Raw genomic sequence first — 17,429 nt, forward strand, 5'->3', positions numbered from 1 at the left:
TGCCGACACAGTCAGCAAACCTGCACTGAGGAGCCACTATTGATATTAAGCCAGGCTTATTATGAGTCTGAATATGGTAAAAATTGCTATCTGCATCCATCTGATTTAGAATCAGGCCCATAAAGATGGCAACTATACTGGGATGCAAAAACGCAGCTGTGCAGCAGAAATTTTTATTTATACTTGCTCATGCATGAGCTTACACAACTAGATGGTGTCAACAGTGGTGACCAAACTTTTTTGTGTACCTCCTTGGTTGCTGGACCGCACTATGGAACGCACAGAGGCTACTTCCGGTTCATTCCTTTGTCAGCCCCTGAAGGGTAAAACCAATTGATGAATCTTATACACCGTGGTGACCCTGAATGCCGGAAACAGCTGCACAAGGAACTGGAAGTAGTTGCTGTGCATTTCATTTCAGAGTGCGAATCAGCAACCAGGAAGTACAGTCATCTTAGTATCACAGCAACAGAAGCTTTTGGCCGTGTTTACACTTTACATCCAACAAATTTTGAATGCTTCTATCTCCGAAGTTTGCTTTACACCGTTACAGGTCCTACTTCCTTTGAAGACGTTAGGACCATGGATGGGGAAGTTTGTCACACTTTTCGAGAGGCCTGCCTAAGGAGAGGTTTGCTGGAGGATGGTGTGTAAACAAACATTTTTAAAATCCCGGGCAACGCCAGGTACTCCAGCTAGTATATATATGTACTTTGCCACGTTCTGATGTTCAGTACAGAACTCAGGAGCTGATTCTGATCTGGCCACTAAGAAGCATTCACTCGTAGTTGCCGATGGTTCGCATTGTGCGCATGCGTATGCATTGCAGTGCGCATGCGCAAGCCTTTGCAATAGATTGGGAAGAGTTCACTTGCTGAGCACAGACAGCCCACCTGTGTGCGTGACAGGAGAAGCCGTTTGTGGGTAGTAAAAGGGACTGGCAATGTGAAACGGGGAAGTGTAGATGTGAACGCAGGCGTGCCTCTCCTAAATAATGCCGTTTTAGAGGTGTGCATAATTAACAGGCAGCGTCATTGTACATGTCACCTGGTTGTATTTCACACTAAAGTGATCGCAGTGCTTGCGGCAGGGTATAGTCTACCTCAAGCGCTGCGATTGCATTCGATGGTGCTCGATGTACCAATGTTTTCATGCACTTCTGGGAGATGATGTGTGTTCAAGTGGTCATCTTAAGACAGGCTGGTGGGCGTCTGCATACACTAAGTGATCGCACGCCAAGACATAGTGGGCCTGCTTATGCCTTGCCGTGCGATCACCTACCTTGCTGGGCGTGGGCTGGATTTGCATACGCAGGGTACCAGCAAATGCTTCTTAGCGTCCGGGTCTGAATCGGCTCCTCGATCCCTAGGAAAAGGGCCAGATAGGATAAAGAATCCTGCTGATTACTACAAGAAAGGTTTGAGACACAGCTGCACTACTTGGACGTGATTAATTGATGTGTGTGAAAGGTATAAAGGATTCTGGGAACCAGTGGGCTGGGCATCCGAAGCTGACTATCAGGCGGGTGATAGAGAGAGCTGGTGTGGCATAGATACTGTTAGGCAGCCATCGCAGATGTACAAGTGCAATGTATAACATTTGTGGAGAGGAGTAAAGGCCATCTGACATAACTAAAAATATTCGAATGCTTGAATAAGCTTGAGAAGATATAAGCACTCTGTTTTTTATTTGGTACAGTACTAGTTAGAGCTGGTTTTTGTTGATGGTTATAATTGGTAGAGGGCAGTTGCCAATCATTATGTGTTAACCTATTAGCTGCCCTGTCGAGGCGGGGTTTAGCAGTGGTATATTAAGGCTGGGGGAGGAGTCAACTGCCTCTTTCCAGTTTGTGATCCCTGACTGATAAGTTCCCTCCATTTATTCCCTGTTTTTTGCTATACAGCTATAAATAAAGCCTTTCATTTCTTTTACTTTCCTCAGCTCTTCCTCACAGCTTTTTCTTCTGTTCTTCTAGTTCTTTATTCCCTCTCTTTCTGCCTTTTTCTTTCCCTGCAATTTCCTGTCAGGTTCTCTCTGCCCCCTTCTCATCACCTTCCCCTATGATAATGTGCTGTCCCCGCCGCAATGCCCCCCCCCTCCTCTCTGCCATCTAGTATAGGCGGCTAGACCGTTATCGGTCGCCGCTGCTTCACCTGTGGCCAGGGGTGCGTGCCTGTCTGCAGTGCGCGCCGGCCCCCGCCCCTCGTCCGGCTGCTGACTGTGCGTAAACACCCCCCCCACCCGGCGGGATGGTGCGTGGGGATTCCCCAGTAGCAGCGTGCTGGCCCCTGCCCCTCATCCACCACCTTGGCTGCCTGTGTGCGCCCGCCGCCCCCGCTGGCTCCTTCACCCTCTGGCCTTCAGGCGTGGCTGGTGAGGGGCTCGGCGGGCGTTGGAAGCGCCCCCCACCCGCTCAGTTCTCCAGCCATCAGCGGGCTGGTGCGCGGGGATCCCCCAGCGGCTAGCCCCACCCCTTCTATAACGGGCGCCATTTTAGCTGCTGGGGAGGTCCGGACCTCCTCAGACTCCCAAACAGGAGTTTTGGGATTTCTCCCGCCCCTAGCATCCTGGCTTCACTCTTGAGCCAGGATGCTGGCATGTTAAACATTTTACACCCCCCCCATGCTTAATATACATAGGCCGCATCGGCTGCAAGATAAAGCATCCCCTTATGGGGGCTCTCAGCCCAGTTGGCTAGCACCAGTGTTAACCCCTCCACCTGCTGTGGCTAGTACACATGAAGGGCCACATGCTTGGGCTTATCTGCCCGGCCCTGCCTCAAATCCGGCATTTTGTTTCGCCCCGTACTTTAGCCAGAGCTCATGCCAGCAGCCATTCGTTAATCTATTTTCAGGTTTTAGCCATCAATTCTACGCCCCTTCATTCCCGCAGGTACCTGCGCATTTCACACAGCAATACCCTGCTGCCCCGGCCATTCTCCCCCCCCGTGTATCATTAGGCTCAAATGATTAACGGCCAGCACCTAGGCCATCAGCCATTGAGTCAAACCCCCTCCCTCAAGCCCCGCCCCCTCCCCTGCCACCAACTCCAGTGCAGGCTTCACCAGCTCATCCTCCTTTAACCCCCGCCACTAAAGGCCCCACCTGAATACCCTACCATCTGTGTACCAGCAGTTTATGTGCCTAATGCAAGTGTATTAAGTCCACAGGTCTCTTCAGTTCAGCCGTGGGCGTCCGCATCGACTCCCGGGGATGTCGTCACAGAGGATTGTTTGTCATCATGTCAAAGCGCGGTGGGCATGCCGCACAATGAGGGACAAGTTTCCACTTCCAAGGATGCTATTGCGATCCCGTTGGCATCTGGATCAGGTGAGATGAGTTTTGCAGTACCTTAATTTGCTCCGCTGTCTCATTCTGATGACTCTTCCAATTTCTCTAGTTTGGGGGAGTAGCCGCGCAAGCTTAGGAAATATTTGCTTTGGAGGATACGGTCCATTGCTAGTTCCAAGATTAGAAGGAAGGGGGGAGTGGCAGCAGAGGAAGCTAGGAGGAGCTATCAAGTTTGGCTGAATACCGGCATGTATGTATTTACAGCGTGCTACATTGAGGCATGCCCAGCGAATGTTTGAACGTGTTGAAGTATTTACATTTAGTGCAGGGCATGCAAGTTTCAGCTAGGCATAACGTTTAGAAAAGGAGGATCAGCGAACGCATTCTAAGTAAGGCGGTGTCTCCAATTAAAATAGATGCGTTAGAGCGTTGGTCATCCTCTAGGGAGGAAGCAGCCTTACTATTATAAGGTTTTAAAGAGGGTTTTTTAGGTTACTGTGGGTTCATCCAGTTCTAGTTGTAGCTAAAAGTATGCACTTTGTATCATGCGGGATTTTGTGAAAGTGGCTTTGTTAGAAAAAATTGATATCGAATCGACTTTCAGGTTGCTCCCGTTACATCCTGGGTCTTTTAGGTGCATGGGTTTTTAGGTAGGCAGGCTGTTATATTTCTTGTCCTCTTTTGGAGTGTCGTAGCTCTTTATTACAATGGTGCCTCAGGCGGTGCTGGCCAGTCAGGCGTCACTCATTGTCTTGACGACTTTCTCTTGATAGGGCCGGCCTCTAGCGCTATTTGTAGTTAGCTGCTGTTTTTGGTTCAAACATTTTTTGGGATGAATGGGAGTTTCCATTGGGCACAAAAAGACAGAAGGGCCGGTTGCTAAGTTGTCTTACCTAGGTATTGAAATTGACACCAAGTTGGGTTTGTGTAGACTCACCTGTGAAAAGGTGAGGAAGATTAGCGAGTTGTTAGTGAGTTTTGTTTCATCCAACAGGATATCTTTCAAGCAACTGCGGTCACTGCTAGGTTTGCTTAAGTTTGCTTGTCGCGTTATACCCATGGTGTGGTATTTTGTCTCAGGGCGGAGCGAGCCTCCACGGGCGTCAAGAAGGCTCACCATATGATCAGCCTTTCGGCGGACATGTAGGAGCATTTTAAGGTTTGGTTTAGATTCCTGCAGGAATTTAACAGGGTTCGCATTTGGCTCACTTTGTCTGTGGCCAATCGTGAGCTTCAGTTGTTACAGACGCATCGGGGGCGTTGGGTTTTGGAGCACTTTTAGAGGGTGAATGGGGAGCGGAGACGTGGCCCGAGTTGTGGCATTCAGAGGTTTTCACTCATAACTTACTCCTGTTGGAACTGTTTCCAATTGTGGTGGCAGTTGAGCTTTGGGCTTCGAGGCCTAGCAATTGGAAAATCATATTTTGGTACAATAACTTAGTGGGTGGTTCAAGCTATTAACAGCATCAGAGGTCGGTCTGCCCCCAAGTGTTTAGACATTTAGTTTTTGTCTGTCAGTTTAGGAATATTGATTTTATGGCAAACATGTCCCGTGTGTTGAGAATGAGATTGTGGACGCGTTGTCTCGTTTCCAAGGGGTTAGCTTTTGGTCATTGGCCCCGTCAGCCAGGATTCAGCGATTGCTTTGTCCTGATTCTGTCTGGCAGATCATAAATCCAGCATTGCAGGTCTCGCTTTGGGAGCTCCAGGTACGTTGAGGTCCTATTCAGCAGCTTAGAATGAATGGCAGGTTTTTCTGGCGAAGAAGTAAGCCAGTAGGGATCTGCATGTCAGTATGCCTGAGTTTGCATGGCACGGGCATGAGAGTGGACGTTCAAAGGCTTCTATGTCTTGTGCTTTAGCTGGCATTTCCTATGTCTCACATCGGTATGGTTCGATTGATCCTACAAAATCATTTATTATTGCTAAGCGCTGAGAGGCTGGGCGAGGGGGCAGACGATTTAAGGTGATTCGCATAGGCCAATAGATGTGGGTATGTTGAGGGATTTAGTTTTGGCAGTCTCAGGAGTAGCTAAGGGCAATTTTGAAGTGGTTTTGTTCAGCTTGTCCTTTGCACTGGCGTTTTTTGGCGCTTTAAGGGTTGGGGAATTAGTAGCAGCAAACAAAAAATCAGCCAACACAAGGTTGCTAATGGGTATTGTTGTAGTTAAGGCTAATTTAATTTTGGTAAAATGCAGAAATCAAAAACGGATTAGATGGGTAAGGGGCGTTGAAATTCTGTCCACTCGCATCCGGAACCGGGCATCTGCCCGGTAGCGCTAGCTAACAGGTATAATCAGCATCGTATAAATGGGGGGGGGGCTCAATGGCTTGTTCATGAAGATCTTTCCCCCCTATCTAAGTTCCAGTTTACAAGTTTGTTCAATAGATGCCTGATAGCTTTGGAACGTGCCGATTAAAAAGTATGGCACCCATTTGTTTAGGTTTGGGGCAGCAACTTGCGCAGTAGCGTCAGGTCCTTCCACGGAGGCAATGAAGCACTTAGGTAGATGGTAGTCTTTGCCTTGCAAGCGTTATATATAAGGGGCGATAAATTGCAGAAGTAGTGGCGCTCCTGGCGAGTTTGTGCTTTGGGAATCCCAGTGCCTTATGCTACCCGCCGCTAGGGGGGATTGGAGTTCTTTTCACCTTTGCCCTCAAATAAAGAGGTTTGGTGTTGTTCACCTCCATCTGGGTCGCCCAAACAACTCAGTCCCCCCCCCCTGTTTTTGTCTGTTTGAGTTTGTATTATTATTAGGGGTGAACGTGTTCGGATTTCTGAAATCCGAACCCCCCCGATCCGAGTCCGATCCGAGTCAGGCTCGACTTTTCCCGCCTGACTCGGATCTGAAATCGAGGCAAAACGTCATCATCCCGCCTTCCGAGTCTCGCGGGTTTTGGATCCTATATAAGGTACCCGCGTCGGCGCCATTTTCTCACTCGGCTGTGGACAGTGAAGAGGGAGGGTGGGAGTTAGGGCTGTGTAGTGTAGTGTAGTGCTGCTGTTGTCCACTACTTCAAAGTCCATAGGGACTGGCTGTGTTGTGCTGTGCTGCTGTTGTTAATAGGGGCTGTGTCCACTACTTCAAAGTCCATAGGGGCTGGCTGGACTGTGTTGTGCAGTCAGTTCTCCATAGGGGCTGTGTCCACTCCAAAGTCCTGTGCAGTGTCCCAGTCCTAAAGGGGTGCTGTAGTGTTGTCCAGGGGGTGCTCTGTCCATCAGGGGTGCTCCCCCCAAGTGCTAAAAAAATAATATATTTTCTGTGTTTGTGAATTGTGTGCGCAGTAGCCGCACGTGCATCAACAAAGTAGTGCCAAGCGTGCGCCTGTGTCATAAGTAAAGGGCTGGCTGGCTTGACCGTTAAAGGGTGCTGTAACCCCCAAAGTACACTCCAGTCCAAACCAAAAAAAAAAATATTTTCTGTGTTTGTGAATTGTGTGCGCAGTAGCCGCACTTGCATCAACAAAGTAGTGCCAAGCGTGCGCCTGTGTCATAAGTAAAGGGCCGGCTGGCTTGACCGTTAAAGGGTGCTGTAACCCCCGAAAGTACACTCCAGTCCAAACCAAAAAAAAATTATTTTCTGTGTTTGTGAATTGTGTGCGCAGTAGCCGCACGTGCATCAACAAAGTAGTGCCAAGCGTGCGCCTGTGTCATAAGTAAAGGGCCGGCTGGCTTGACCGTTAAGGGTGCTGTAACCTCCGAAATTACACTCGTCCAAACCAAAAAAAAAATTATTTTCTGTGTTTGTGAATTGTGTGCGCAGTAGCCGCACGTGCATCAACAAAGTAGTGCCAAGCGTGCGCCTGTGTCATAAGTAAAGGGCCGGCTGGCTTGACCGTTAAGGGTGCTGTAACCCCCGAAAGTACACTCCAGTCCAAACCAAAAAAAAAATTATTTTCTGTGTTTGTGAATTGTGTGCGCAGTAGCCGCACGTGCATCAACAAAGTAGTGCCAAGCGTGCGCCTGTGTCATAAGTAAAGGGCCGGCTGGCTTGACGTTAAAGGGTGCTGTAACCCCCAAAGTACACTCCAGTCCAAACCAAAAAAAAAATTATTTTCTGTGTTTGTGAATTGTGTGCGCAGTAGCCGCACGTGCATCAACAAAGTAGTGCCAAGCGTGCGCCTGTGTCATAAGTAAAGGGCCGGCTGGCTTGACCGTTAAGGGTGCTGTAACCCCCGAAAGTACACTCCAGTCCAAACCAAAAAAAAAATTATTTTCTGTGTTTGTGAATTGTGTGCGCAGTAGCCGCACGTGCATCAACAAAGTAGTGCCAAGCGTGCGCCTGTGTCATAAGTAAAGGGCCGGCTGGCTTGACCGTTAAAGGGTGCTGTAACCCCCAAAGTACACTCCAGTCCAAACCAAAAAAATTTTTATTTTCTGTGTTTGTGAATTGTGTGCGCAGTAGCCGCACGTGCATCAACAAAGTAGTGCCAAGCGTGCGCCTGTGTCATAAGTAAAGGGCCGGCTGGCTTGACCGTTAAGGGTGCTGTAACCCCCGAAAGTACACTCAAACCAAAAAAAAAATTATTTTCTGTGTTTAGCCGCACGTATATATCAAATCGATATAATATAAATGGAGGACCAAACTTTCTCCGATAAAAATAAAATAGAGAAAGATCAAGAACCACTTCCTCCTAGTGCTGAAGCTGCTGCCACTAGTCATGACATAGACGATAACATGCCATCAACGTCGTCTGCCAAGGCCGATGCCCAATGTCATAGTAGAGGGCACATACAATCCCAAATGGCAAAGTTCAGGAAAATGACCTTGAAAAAGACATTTAAATCAGCTGAAGAGAAACGTAAACTTGCCAATATGCCATTTACGACACGGAGTGGCAAGGAACGGCTAAGGTCGATCCCTAGTATGTTCATGACTAGTGGTTCAGCTTCACATGACGATGGAAGCCCTCCTCCCACTAAAAAAATCAAAAGAGTTAAGCTGGCAAAAGCACAGCGAAGAACTGTGCTTTCTAAGAAGATATCACAAATCCCCAAGGAGAGTCCAAGTGTGGTGGTGGTTGCGATGCCTGACCTTCCCAGCACTGGACGGGAAGAGGTGGCTCTTTCCACCATTTGCACGCCCCCTGCAAGTGCTGAAAGGAGCACCCACAGTCCACTTGCTGATATGCAAATTGAAGATGTCACTGTTGAAGTACAACAGGATGAGGATACTGGTGTAGCTGGCGCTGAGGAGGAAGTTGGCGAGGAGGATTCTGATGGTGATGTGGTTTGTTTAAATCAGGCTCCGGGGGAGACAGTTGTTGTCCGTGGGATGAAAAAGCCCATCACGGTCATGCCTGGGCAGAAGACCAAACATTCCACCTCTTTGGTCTGGCAATATTTCTATCCAAATCCGGACAACAACTGTCTTGCCATATGTACCATATGTAAAGGTGAAATAAGTAGGGGTAGGGACGTCAACCACCTAGGAACATCCTCCCTTATACGGCACCTGCAGCGCGTTCATAAAAAGTTACTGTCAAGTTCAGAAACTTTGGCTAAGACCGTAAGCAGTCCAGGGACACCTAAATCCCGTTGTCCTGTTGTATCCAAGCGCCTGCAAACCACACTGTCAACTCCCTCCTCGTCAATTTCCTCCTTAGTCAGGATCGGAAGTAGTCCTGCAGGCCATGTCACTGGCATGACTGACTCTCCTATCCGGGATTCCTCCGGAGGATCCTGCATTGCTACGCCTACTGCTGCCGCTGCTGCTGTTGCTGCTGCTGGGAGCCGTTCATCATCCCAGAGAGGAAGTAGGAACACCACTACTTTTACTAAACAATTGACCCTCCAACAGTCCTTAGCGAGGAGGATGAAGTACGACAGCAGTCATACTGAAGCAAAACGTATAACTGAGGCCTTGACTGCTATGTTGGTGTTAGACGTGCGTCCAGTATCCGCCATTAGTGCAGTGGGATTTAGACAATTGATGGAGGTAGTGTGTCCCCGGTTTCAAATCCCATCTAGATTCCACTTCACTAGGCAGGCGATACCGAGACTGTACAGAAACGTCAGAAAAAGTGTCCTTGGTGTCCTGAAAAATGCCGTTGTACACAATGTCCACTTAACCACGGACATGTGGACAAGTGGAACAGGGCAGACTAAGGACTATATGACTGTGACAGCCCACTGGGTAGATGTATCACCTTACGCAGCAACAGCAGCAGCGTCACCAGTAGCAGCATCTCAGAAACGCCAGCTCGTTACAAGGCAGGCTACGCTGTGTATCACCGGTTTCAGTAAGAGGCACACCGCCGACAACCTCTTAGAGAAGCTGAGGGAAATCATCGCCCAGTGGCTTACCCCACTTAGACTCTCCTGGGGATTTGTGATATCTGACAACGCCACCAATATTGTGCGGGCATTACATCTGGGCAAATTCCAGCACGTCCCATGTTTTGCTCACACAATAAACTTGGTGGTGCAGAATTTTCTGAAAAGCGACAGGGGCGTGCAGGAGACCCTTTGGGTGGCCCGAAAAATTTCTGGACACTTTCGCCATTCAGCGACTGCGTGCCGAAGACTGGAGCGCCAGCAAACACTCTTGAACCTGCCCCGCTATCACCTGAAGCAAGAGGTTGTGACGCGGTGGAACTCAACCCTCTATATGCTTCAGAGGATGGAGGAGCAGCAAAAGGCCATACAAGCCTATACATCCACCTATGACATAGGCAATGACATAGGCAAAGGAGGGGGTATGCACCTGACTCAAGCGCAGTGGAGAATGATTTCCGTGTTGTGCAAGGTTCTCCAGCCCTTCGAACTTGCCACACGTGAAGTCAGTTCAGACACTGCCAGCTTGAGTCAGGTCATTCCCCTCATCAGGCTTTTGCAGAAGCAGCTGGAGAAAGTGAAGGAGGAGCTAAGACGGAGCGATTCCGCTCGGCATGTGGGACTTGTGGATGAAGCCCTTCATTCGCTTTGCCAGGATTCCAGGGTGGTCAATCTGTTGAAATCAGACCACTACATTTTGGCCACCGTGCTTGATCCTAGGTTTAAAGCCTATGTGGTGTCTCTCTTTCCGGCCGACACAACCCTGCAGAGGTGCAAAGACCTGCTGGTGAACACACTGTCAGCTGAAGCGGAACGTGACACGTCAACAGCTCCTTCTTCATTTTCTCCCGCAACTGGGGCTGCCAGGAAAAAACTTAGGTATCCTAAGCAACCCGCTGCCGGTGATGCAGGGCAGGCAGGACCAAGTTTGGACATCTGGTCCGGACTGAAGGACCTGGCAACAATTTCTGACATGTCTACTGTCACTGCATATGATACTGTCACCATTGACAGAATGGTGGAGGATTACATCGGTGACAGCATCCAAGTAGGCATGTCAGACAATCCATACCTGTACTGGCAGGAAAAAGAGGCAATTTGGAGGCCCCTGTACAAACTGGCTCTATTTTACCTGAGTTGCCCCCCCTCCAGTGTGTACTCCGAAAGAGTGTTTAGTGCAGCCGGGAACCTTGTCAGCGAAAGGCGTAGGAGGTTGCTTCCACAGAATGTGGAGATGATGTTCATCAAAATGAATTATCAGCTCTTCCAGGGAGACCAGCCTCCAGAAGGTACAGAGGGACCTGTGGTGGTGGATTCAAGTGGGGACGAGTTAATACTTTGTGAGGATGAGGATGTACACACTGAAGAGGGTGAGGAATCGGTGGATGAGGAGGATGAGGATGACATCTTGCCTCCGTAGAGCCAGTTTGTGCAGGGACACATTAATTGCCAGCTTGTTTTGTGGGGGCCCAAACGAACCAATCATTTCAGCCACAGTTGTGTGGCAGACCCTGGCGCTGAAATGATTGATTTGTTAAAGTGTGCATGTCCTGTTTATACAACATAAGGGTGGGTGGGAGGGCCCAAGGACAATTCCATCTTGCACTTCTTTTTTTTCTTTGCATTATGTACAGTTTGGGGCCTAGTTTTTCTAACTGCCATCCTGTCTGCCACTGCAGTGTCACTCCTAGATGGGTCACGTGTTTGTGCCGCCCACTCGTGTCGCTTAGCATAGTCATCCAGCTACCTCGGTGCAACCTTTTGGACATAAAAACACTATTGTGAGGTGTTCAGAATAGACTGGAAATGAGTGGAAATTAAGGTTATTGAGGTTAATAATAGCATAGGAGCAGAAAAACCTACAAATTCTGTGATTTTAGCTGTTTTTATGCTTTTTTAAAAAAAAATACAGATCCAAAACACAAAACCCAGAACCCAAAACACGGAAGGGTGGTTTTGGCAAAACCAATCCAGATCCAAAACACGAAGAAAGATCCAGATCCAAAACCAAAACACAAAACACGAAAAGTGGCCGGTGCACACCCCTAATTATTATATTATATTAATGCTTATGTTATACAAATTTTTCACATCACAGAATTGTTGAAGTTAGATTGCTGGGTGTGGATTGTTGGGCATTCTTTGATGTAACGGGCTCGCAGGCTTAACTGTGCCGCCTTACCCCCTTTTAAGGTTCATTGGATTGGCTTTAAGTGGAGTGACCTTTTGGACCTTCTTTGGCAGTCTACGAGCAAGTGGGGGACCCCTGACTGTATGGTCGTGCACTTAGGTGGTAATGACCTTGGCACGTGTAAAGGGGGTTGAACTGATAATCGCCATCAACCCTAGACAGAGTTAGGAGGAAGCAGAATGCTGCAGTGTCTAGGTTTGTGATTTGTTTAGATGGGCGTGTTATCAAGCACCCTCGTCTCCGCTATGAGGCGGCGCATTTTTATAGGCCAGATGGAATGCACCTCACCGAGCAAGGTTTTTGAGTTGTTAGTTTTTTGTCACGGATATGCTGACTTCGTTGGAATAGTTTGGAGGGGCTAGGTTTTTTCCTTTAGTGGCGTTACATGGCCATTTTGTCCATGTCATTGGCGGAAAGCAGTGCTCCTCGGCGGCTCAATTTAGCGCAGTGGAGCTTGGCTAGCATTTCCCCTTTGAGAGAATAGAGTCAGTTGCTACTTTACGGGAGAACCAGGTCTTCATCTTAAGGAGGGACCAGCACTGTGCCAGTTAAGGGGAGGTGGTACTACCCGGGATGGCTTGCTTACGGGGCGGAAAAACTCCACCCCATTTTGGTAAAGCGAACAATTATTATTATCTGTAGACCGAGGTAGCACTGCTTTTTCGCCACCATGACTAACTAATTCAATTTCTAATCCTATCTAAATAAATTTGGCTGTGACCTCTTTTTTCCAATTCTATACAGTTGTCTGTGTCTTATTTATTAGTTAAGTTAAGCTAAAGAGTGGTGTTTAAAATAATAAAACTATGGGTGACTTAAAATATTCGAATGCTTGAATAAGCTTGAGAAGATATAAGCACCCTGTTTTTTATTTGGTACAGTACTAGTTAGAGCTGGTTTTTGTTGATGGTTATAATTGGTAGAGGTCAGTTGCCAATCATTATGTGTTAACCTATTAGCTGCCCTGTCGAGGCGGGGTTTAGCAGTGGTATATTAAGGCTGGGGGAGGAGTCAACTGCCTCTTTCCAGTTTGTGATCCCACCCAGCATATTAAGAGATTGGTTTGTACCAATATTTACTTGTGGGAGACATTGGTTTATACCAATATTTATTCGATTGAGACACTGGTTTGTATCAATATTTATTTGTTGTGAGAAATTGGTTTGTACCAAAATTTATTCATTTTGAGAAATTGTTTTATACCAATATTTATTCATGTGAGACATTGGTTTGTACCAATATTTATTCGTTGCGAGAAATTGGTTTGTACCAATATTTATTCGTTGTGAGAAATTGGTTTGTACCAATATTTATTTGTTGTGAGAAATTGGTTTGTACCAATATTTATTCAGATGAGACATTGGTTTGTACCAATATTTATTCGTTGTTAGAAATTGGTTTGTACCAATATTTATTCGTTGTGAGAATTTTGTTTGTACCAATATTTATTCGTTGTGAGAAATTGGTTTGTACCAATATGTATTAGTTGGAATATATTATGTTCTCTTCCAGCAGGTGAGGCACAGCAGGCGGAAAGCAGTGCTCCTTGGGGGGTCAATTTAGCGCAGCGGAGCTTGGCTAGCATTTCCTCTTTGAGAGAGGCGAGTCGGTTGCTACTTTACGGGAGAACCAGGTCTTCATCTTAAGGAGGGACCAGCACTGTGCCAGTTAAGGGGAGGTGGTACTACCCGGGATGGCTTGCGCACGGGGCGGAAAAACTCCACCCCATTTTGGTAAAGCGAACAATTATTATGAGCTGTAGACCGAGGTAGCACTGCTTTTTCGCCACCATGACTAACTAATTCAATTTCTAATCCTATCTAAATAAATTTGGCTGTGACCTCTTTTTTCCAATTCTATACAGTTGTCTGCAGGGGCTGGCTGGCAACTTTCAGCCTGGGGGGCAAACCAGAGCAAGTGGCCCTGCTTTTCTACCGGCGAGTGCAATTTTAAAAACGGGCATGACAGTAATGTTGGGGATGTGTACCACAGTAAACTACTACATGCCTGATTTTCGAACCTATATGGTACACATCATAATTACCTTTATTTACTTCAATGACATTGAATATATTACACTATAAGGTGCTTGTTTTTCACTTTCTGACAAAAAAAAAAAAAAAAAATCTATATATATATACATTGCTTGAAGTGTGCAGGTATGAAATGGTATGTCATGCCGTCACTTCACTTCAGCACCCGTCCGGCACTGGAAGTGTCCCAGTGCCGGTCAACAAGCGGCTGCTCTCTGCTTGTTTAAATTTATCTCCGACAACGAATCAATCATGGCTCGCGGAGCAGAAGCCAATCAGGGGAGGACGGGGCTGGGATTATCACTGTCTCAGCGCCGGTCACCAAGCAGCTGCATGTTTAAATTTGGCTCCGACCGCGTGCCAATCACGGTTAACGGACCGGCAGCCAATCAGGAGCGACCATGTGGCCGCCCAATTGGCTGACAGTCCGCGAATTGTCATTTGCTCACAGCCGGCACTGAATTAAAAATACCAGTACCACCAAGGTGAAAGATTGGGGAAGGGCCCAGGGTAGGGAGTGCAGTGACCGCGTTCACCAGAGCAGAGCAGGGTGAGGTGGGCAGTGTGCTGTTGTGTGAAGTATGCTATGAGCTATGGTGTGTGGTGTGCTGTGACTGTGAGGGAATGTGTGCAGTGTTTAAAAGGACGTGGGGGCATGGAAATATCAGGGGGCTCAGGATTTGGGCCTGCCTAAGTAAAGCCCCCCTGATATCTCCATACCCCCACTTCAAAATGTCCACGCACAGATATATATACACACACACACAATCGCACACACTCACTCAACACACACAGTCACACTTAGCACACAGTCACACTTAGTCAGCACACACACACATACAATCACACTTAGGACCTCATTCAGAGCCGCTCGCAAATGCGAGTGCTCGCTTTGAATGAGGGCGGCCGCATTTTTTTTCTTCGACGGCCTCCTGGCCGCTCGCTAAGCTGTGGGTTACCACGCACAGCTTTAGCGAGTGACCAGGAGATGGTCGCGATGGTTGAGACCGTCGCGACCATCGGGGCTTGCAACGAGACCCTTGAGGTAGGGTCTCATCTGTCGCAAGCCCCAGAGAGATTTCGGTTCTAACAGAGCCGGAAGCTCTCCACTGACATCACTCATGTCAGTGGGACCGCCCCCAAACGGCAGGCATTCGCATGGGAACGCCTCCGTTTGGCCAGCCACCCCCCCCGGCCCGCCTACCAAACGGGGCGAGCTGTCGATCACCATTGACAGCTCCCCCATTTGTAGCGAGCCCCGGAGTGAGAGAATTTCTCTTTCACTTCGGTGCTTGCACACGTGCAGTGCGGCCGCTGCACGTGCACAGGGCACAACATCGACCCGCTTGCGAGCGCTCAAGCGCTTGCAGGTGGGTCTGAATGAGACCCTTAGTCAGCAAACACACAGTCACACTTAGTCAACACACACATACACACAGTCACTTAGCACACACACACACAGTCACACTTAGTCAGCACACACAGTCACACTTAGTCAGCACATACATACAGTCACACTTAGCATGCACACAGTCACACTTAGTCAGCATACACAGACACTCACACTTAGTCAGCACACACACATACAATCACACTTAGTCAGCACACACATATTTTAAATGACAAAACAACACAAAGTTTATGCCACTGTGACACCCTTCACTTACCTGGTATGGGTGTAGAAGACAGGAAGCAGGCACTCCTCATCTCTGCACTCTCTCCTCCATGGGTGTGATAAACAGCTCCTCTGTATGCTCTTCCCACTCCCCCGATAGGCCACGCCCCCTTTATCATTCTCCAGCCTCTTGGAATTGTGGGTAGGGAAACCTGGCTCCCCATTGGTCGACAGCGGCCATCTTTTTGTAGCCTGATATGGGGGCAGCCATTTTCTGTTAGCTCCTGTTACTTGAATCGTCTCTCTCTCTCTGCGCAGCAGCACGGGAGCCGTACCATCGCATCCTCTGCCTGCCTGCCACCAGTACCTGCTGGCCCTGATACACTATAATTGTACCAGCCCGGGGGGCAGATAGCACCCTGCCCCCCGACCCAGCCCGCCACTGGTTGTCTGTGTCTTATTTATTAGTTAAGTTAAGCTTAAGAGTGGTGTTTAAAATAATAAAACTATGGGTGACTTAATGGTGTAGAGTCATTCTTTGTAAGCAGATTTCTTACAAAGTGGTGTCATTCGTGGGATACTTCTGCCAGACACGTCCCCCGTGGCAGAGACAAGGCGCTGCTTTGCTGGGTCGGTGATTGAGGTTAAGAAGCCTGGAAAAATCTGTTTATTTGCATGTGGAAAAGTCATTCAAAGTGCAAATGTGTAAAGTTTATGCTGTGTCCATGTAGAGAAATAAGTGATTATACAGTGTGAATATTTGCAAGCAAAAAGCAACTGTTACATTCACTTTAGCACAAAAACAACTGTTTATGAATTTGTACAAGCAGAGAAAGGGTTATTGGAAAAAATTGTGTCCTCAGCAATCAATGGGCAGGGAAGAGGCCAGGGGCTGCCCAATAGCTGCTGTGCTGCTCCACTGAGTAATCACGGCTCAGCACAACAGCAACTGCATCTGCTGGGTAGGCAACAACCACTGGCGTTGTGACGCCAGTGGGTCATTCATACTGCAGTGTAATATTCATAAAAGTATTGTGACGCTGTAAGTCAGTGGTTTATAAACTGTTTTGAATGGCGGCACCTTAGTGCATCGGGATTGTTTTCACGGCACCCCTAAGTTAACAGTTTGTTAATGAAGTAATAAAGTGAAGTAAATTGTGCTCCCCGTCATCCTTAGGCTCAGTTATGTGGTGGTGGACAGGTTTGTGCTCCTGTTTCTGCACATATTTACATTACATTGACCATAAATAACTTGATTTGGTACTGGACCACCAACCTGAGGCACCCCTGCAAGTGCCCCGAGGCACCCCAGGGTGCCGCAGCACACAGTTTGGGAACCACTGCTGTAGGTCATTCATATCGCAGTGTAATATTCATAAAAGATTAGTGATGCTGTAGGGCATTCATACCGCAGTGTAATATTCATACAAGGATTGCAAAGCTGTAGGTCATACATACCGCAGTGTAATATTCATACAAGGACTGTGACACTGTAGGTCAGCCGTTCCCAAAAGCTTGCCGATGGTTACTGTAGTGCAGACCGCAATGAGTGCAGTCTGCACTACACATAGAAACAAGCACACCGCCGCTGCCGGCAGTGTGTTTGCTTTGTCAGCCACCCAATGAGAGTCAGATAGACTGGCTGCAGTGCCCACTGCGGGAGCTGGGCTGGAGCTCACTCATGAGCTCCATCTTCCGGCTCCCGCAGTGGGTGATGGGAGAAATGCCATGACATCTCCCATAATGCAAAGCGGGCCGGCCCGGGAGGATGGAGGAGTGGACGGAGCCGGAGTGGGGATTCAGGTAAGTGTTTTATTTTTCTATTTTTTATGTATGTGTCTTTGCACTGCTGGGGGCACTGCATCGGGGGGTGACTACTACTTGGGGCACTGCATAAGGGGGGACCACTACTGGGAGCACTACTGTGGGGGGATGACTACTACTGGGGGCACTGCATCTGGGGTGTCGAAGTCAGATAATTGGATATGATCGATTGCAATTATCTGATGATCTAGTCGTCTAT

General features: G+C 48.1%; 1 pseudogene; it reads left to right on the forward strand.

Annotated features, from left to right (window-relative positions):
- The first annotated feature begins 3,259 nt into the window (after positions 1-3,259).
- Positions 3,260-17,429, forward strand: part of LOC148513736 (uncharacterized) — a 62,218-nt pseudogene continuing 48,048 nt past the window's right edge.

This window comes from Taudactylus pleione, unplaced genomic scaffold, assembly GCF_031769625.1.
Source record: "Taudactylus pleione unplaced genomic scaffold, aTauple2 ptg000270l, whole genome shotgun sequence".
Lineage (NCBI taxonomy): Eukaryota > Metazoa > Chordata > Amphibia > Anura > Myobatrachidae > Taudactylus > Taudactylus pleione.